Source organism: Marmota flaviventris, chromosome 18 (assembly GCF_047511675.1).
Source record: "Marmota flaviventris isolate mMarFla1 chromosome 18, mMarFla1.hap1, whole genome shotgun sequence".
Classification (NCBI taxonomy): Eukaryota; Metazoa; Chordata; class Mammalia; order Rodentia; family Sciuridae; genus Marmota; species Marmota flaviventris.
In genome coordinates this window covers 30939675-30944953 of record NC_092515.1, presented here as the reverse complement: position 1 = coordinate 30944953, position 5279 = coordinate 30939675, and the positions used below count along the sequence as shown (strand labels likewise).

At 42.7% G+C, this 5279-nt stretch overlaps 1 non-coding gene across 1 annotated transcript; it reads left to right on the top strand.

Moving 5' to 3' along the window:
- Nucleotides 1-3208: 3208 nt before the first annotated feature.
- On the top strand, nucleotides 3209-3281 carry Trnaa-ggc (transfer RNA alanine (anticodon GGC)). The gene has a single exon. It is a non-coding gene; the product is annotated as a tRNA-Ala (tRNA).
- The last annotated feature ends 1998 nt before the right edge of the window (nucleotides 3282-5279 follow it).

The following is a 5279-nucleotide window of genomic DNA, read 5'->3' as shown; positions in this document are numbered from 1 at the left end:
TCACATGGACAAATGGAAAATTTTTGGTACATAAAACTCGTGTAACATGAACTCTCAGAAGAGAAACTGCCCTGAATTGTTGGGAGGGTTGGGAAGGCCTTTCTGAGCAGATGAGACTTAGCTGAGTTGAAGGAAGGGCAATGAGGCATGGGTGGAGGGTGGTGCATGGTAGACATTTCTGGTAGAGGTGTCAGCATGTGCAAAGGCCCTGAGCTGGCTCCAGAGTTCCCAGGAGCTACCAGGTTAATGGAGTGAGCTGACAGTTAAGAAATGGGTGCTCTTCTTAGGCCTGAAGGACTTAAAAAAAAAAAGGCTTTCACTTATATTCTTCATTACAGATTTTTAAACCTCAGACCAAAAATTTAAGTTAAGAAAATAGAGCTGTAAGTCTTTGTGACCTTGGATTAGACAGTGTTTTCTTATATATGACACCAAAATCATAAGGAGCCAAAGAAAAAGTAGATAAACTGAATTTCATCAAAATTTTAAAAATTATGCTTCCAAGGGCACTATCAAGAAAGTGAAAAAGCAATCCAAAGAATGTGAAACGATATTTACTTGTAAATATTATATCTAAAAAGAGTCTAGCCTCCAGAATATAAGGAATTCTTAAAACTTAACAACCAAAAGAAAACAGCCCTAGTTAAAAATGGACAAAAGCAGGGCTCCCTGGTGCATACTTGTAATCCTAGATTCTCTGGAGGCTGGGGCAGGAGGATTGCAAGTTTAAGGCTGGCCTGGGCAACTTAGTGAGGCCCTAAGCAACTTAGCAAGACCCTGTCTCAAAATAAAAAAGTAAAAAGGGCTGTGGATGTGGCAAAACACCCCTGGGTTAAATCCCTGGTAGTAAAAAAAAAATTAACAAAAGATTTGAGTAGACATTTCTCTATGCAAATGGTCAATAAGCACAAGAAAAGATGACCAACATTATCAGTGGCTAGAGAAATTCACATCAAAACCACAGTGAGATACCACTTCACACCTGCTGGGGTTGTAATAATGATAATAATAATGATAATGATAATATGAGCTTGCATAACAATATACTGCATGCTGGATAGCTTTTAAACAACAAACATCTATTTTCCTCCGTACTGAAGGCTGGGAAGTCCGAGAACAAGGTACCAGCACACACACACATTGTCTGGAGAGGGCCTGATTTCCTGGTTCATAGATGGTACCTTTCCACTGTGTCATCCCATGGTAAAGGGGCTACTGGTTCTCTGGGGTCTCTTTAGGGAACTAATCCCAATCATCTCCCAAAGACCTACCTCTCAGCACCATCACCTTGGGGGTTAGTTTTCAACATATGAATTTTGTAGCAGCACAAAGCATTTGCTGATAGTAATGATAAAACAGAGAGAATGGCAGTATTGCTGAAGATGTAGAGGGTCTGGGGTTGCATCTCAGTGCTAGAATGTCTATCATATGTGAGGCACTGGTTCAATCCTCCGCAGCACATAAAAATAAATAAGTAAATAAAATAAAGATCCATTGACCACTAAAAAATATTTTTAAAAAGATGTGGATAAACTGGTATTCTTATATTGGTAGTGCGAATGTAAAATGGTACAGCCCCTGTGAAAAACACTCTGGTACTTTCTCAGAAAGTCAAACATACAGTTATTACATGACCCAGGATTCTTCTGAATGTACACCCCAAAAAAGTGAAAATTCATGTTCACCCAAAGAATTGTGCTACAGCCAGGCATGGTGGTGCATGCCTGTAATCCCAGCAGCTCAGGAGGCTGAGGCAGCAGGATCATGAGTTCAAAGCCAGCCTCAGCAACTTAGCGAGGACCCAAGCAACCTAGCAAGACCCTGTCTGAAAATTAAAAAAATAAAAAGGAGTGGGGATGTGGCTCAGTGGTAACGCACCTGGTTAAATCCCTAGCACCAAAAAGAAAGAAAGAAAGAATTGTCCTGCAAGTGTTCCCAACAGCTTTTATTCATAATAGCAAAAGAGGAAACAACCAAATGACCCCAGTTGGTGAGTAGATGGACAGAGTGTGCATAGCCATGTAGTGGAGTATTAGCCTTTCCAAGGAAGACAGATTTTGTGCTGTAGATTTTGAATGTTCCCTGAAGGCCCAGGCGCTGATTGGTCCCTAACCCGTGGCGCTGTTGGGAGGTTGTGGAACCCTTGGGACTTGCAGCCTAGCAGTTATTGGGGGCGTGTCCCTAAAAGTTTTATTGGAAGCCCCGCATTTCCCGTTTCTCTGAAACCTGACCACCACGAGGTGAAGCGACCTCTTCCATCCTGTGCTCCTGCCATGATGGACTAGCACTGCTGAAACCATAAGCCAAATAAACCTTTCTTCAAGTTGAGTGTCTCAGGTGTTGTGTCACATTAATGGGAGGCTGACGAACACAGCCCCGACGTGGACGAGCTTGATGTGCTAAACAGAAGAAGCAGACCCACGAGAGGACGTTTGGTGTATTCCACTTACACGACACGTCCAGAGTAGACAAGTGCCTGACCCTGAAGGTAGATCAAGGAGATCAAGGGTGGTCAGAGGCTGAGTGTGATTGTTACTAGTTTGTTTGTTTTGTGTTTTTTTTTTTTTGGGGGGGGGTGTGATTGCACAACTTCACGAATGTACTAAAGAGCACATACCATAAAATTTACCTTTTAAAAGTGAGTTGTAGCTCAATAAAAAATGCTCCTTAACTTAGTGTTTCGTTTTCCTCCACTTTATTGTTTCTACCTTTTAGTCTTAAAGATCTCAGCATCTTTCAGGAGGTTGGTTAATAAATCAATTCATTAAGCCAAAAAGCTGGCCCCAGATACCAGCAATTTTGGCTTTTTCTGTCTCCTTTATTTAGTGGCAGAGATGCCAGACGTATGGTGCTGCTAAAGGAAGGGACAGGTATCAAAGGGGAACTGAAATCAGTCGAGTAAAACCCATGTTTTTTAAAAAGTGTGTCATTATTTGTTGTTGTGTTGGGGTTCAGGCCTCGTGCATGCTAGGTGAGCACTCTGCCACTGAGCTACACCCTAGGGTGCTTTTTAGTCTTTAATTTACATGTTTTTTTAGTTCCTCCTTACCTCTTTTCCAATCCTTGTGACATCCTGCCCCTGTTTCCTTGATCTTCCTTAAATTCTCCACCCGTCCTTGGTACTAGGGATTGAACCCAGGGGCACTGTACCACTGAGCTACATCCCAGCACTTTTTAAAAATTATTATTTTAAAACAGTCTTGGGGCTGGGGATGTGGCTCAGTTGGTAAAGTGTTTGCCTGGCATGCATAAGGCCCTGGGTTCCATCCCCAGCACCCCCCCCCACACACACACACAAAACAAAACCAAAAAAAGACAGGGTCTCACTGAGTTACTGAGGCTGGTGTTGAACTTGCTGAACTTTTGATCCTCTCGCCTCAGCCTCCTGAGTTGCTGGGATTACAGGTGTGCACCACCACACCCACACCCAGCCCTTCAATGGTTTTCTTGACTTAAACTTTTTCTTTTTCCTTTTCTCATGGTGCTGAGAATTGAACCAGGCTCATGCATGCTAGGCAAGTGCTCTATGACAGAGCCACATCCTCAGTGCTAGACCCCTGTGCCCAGGAGAGAACTAGAGCTGGCAGGGTGTCTCTTGGTTGTGTGTTTGCTTGTCAATTGGCTATAATGGGATAGGAGACGGGGTTGGAAGCAAGCATTGCTGCTTGTAAAGCTTCCCAGAGCTGCTGATACTGAGAAAATGGTTTTCTAATTTAATCCTAAAAAATATTGTTTCCCTAGGACGTCAGATGTCTTCACTGGCCAGGCTACATAGAAGACAATATGGAAGACAGTCCGTAGCTAAAAGGTAAAGCAAAATATTCTTTAAATGTATGTCTTGGTTTTTAGGTGAAGACACACATGTACATATCAAAATTTAATTTGGGCAATTGTTGCTGATTTCATTTTTAGTTTGTATAATTAGAAAACTGACATCTTTAATTCTTTCCTGATGGCATAAGTAACACACATTTTAAAAGAACTTTCCATTTTGGAATAAGTGTAGACTCAAAAGAGGTGGCAACACTGAATGGGTGATAGAAAACAGCGCATTATTCTCTCTCTGCACCTGTCCTAAACTTTTGCCAGGGTTAACAGTTTGATTTTGGGGTTTTGTTTTTGTTTTAGAGTACTAGGGATGGAACACAGGGCCTCATGCACACGAGGCAAGAGCTCTACCACTGAGCTACATCCCCAACCCTTGGTGTATTTGTTTTAAAAGTTTTATTATATTGTTGGTAAATTTGTAGACGAATCATCCATTCTCCTATTTGAAGAGAGTTTGCACGCCTCATTTCTTATGAATGCGCATTAACACTCACCTCTTGCAAATGCCAAAGTAGATACCATCAAATATTTTTAGATTGTTTTTATACATTATTTACAAGCTCTGTGGTCCTCACTCAGAACTTAATTGCTCCCAAAGAACCTAAGCTGGCCCACCACCCCACTGGGGCATGCTTCTCAAACTTTAGGATGACCAAGAAACACCTGGGAAGAGATTCTTAAAAGTGCAATTCTCTGCTGGGCGTGGTGGCACATGCCTGTCTTCCTAGCAACTTGGGAGGCTGAGGTAGGAGGATTGAGAATTCAAAGTCAGCCTCAACAAAAGTGAGGCGCTATGCAACTCAGACTCCGTCTCTAAAGAAATACAAAATAGGGCTGGGGATGTGGCTCAGTGGTTGAGTCCTCTTGAGTTCAATCCCTGGTACCCCCATCACCTGCTGAAGTTCAATTTCCTGAGCCCCAGCCCTGCTGTTTTTAAAGGCCTGAGGCCCAGGGACCTGCATTTTTAATCAACATAGCTCAGGTGACTCGTGTTATAAGTCTTGGAACCATTTTAAAAATCCTGCAGCATCAAATTGCTGGTGCCAGCTCTCTGGGAAACCTTGCAGCCTGCTAAGCACAGCTGCAGGTGCTTGGGATATTGGGCTGGTTGTTCCTGGTAGCAGTCAGGTTACTTGTAATAAAAGCCAGTCTGGGTAGGTGCTGCTATCGATCTGGAGACACATATTGGACTCTCAGACTGGCCCCCATTACATTCCTGGTGTTTAGCTGGTTGTCTGCCTGGCTCAGAGCAGGTACCCTTGTTGGTGTTGAGCAAGAGAACAAATGTTTATTTACGCACACACACACACACACACAGATACACACACCTTAAGCAGCAGTCATCTTTGCTATAACCTAATAAAAAAGGAGAGTAGGAAATAAACTGCAAAACTTGTCTATAGAAGCCTTCAAAACCATAGGCATTTGGACCATACATTAGTTTTCTGCTA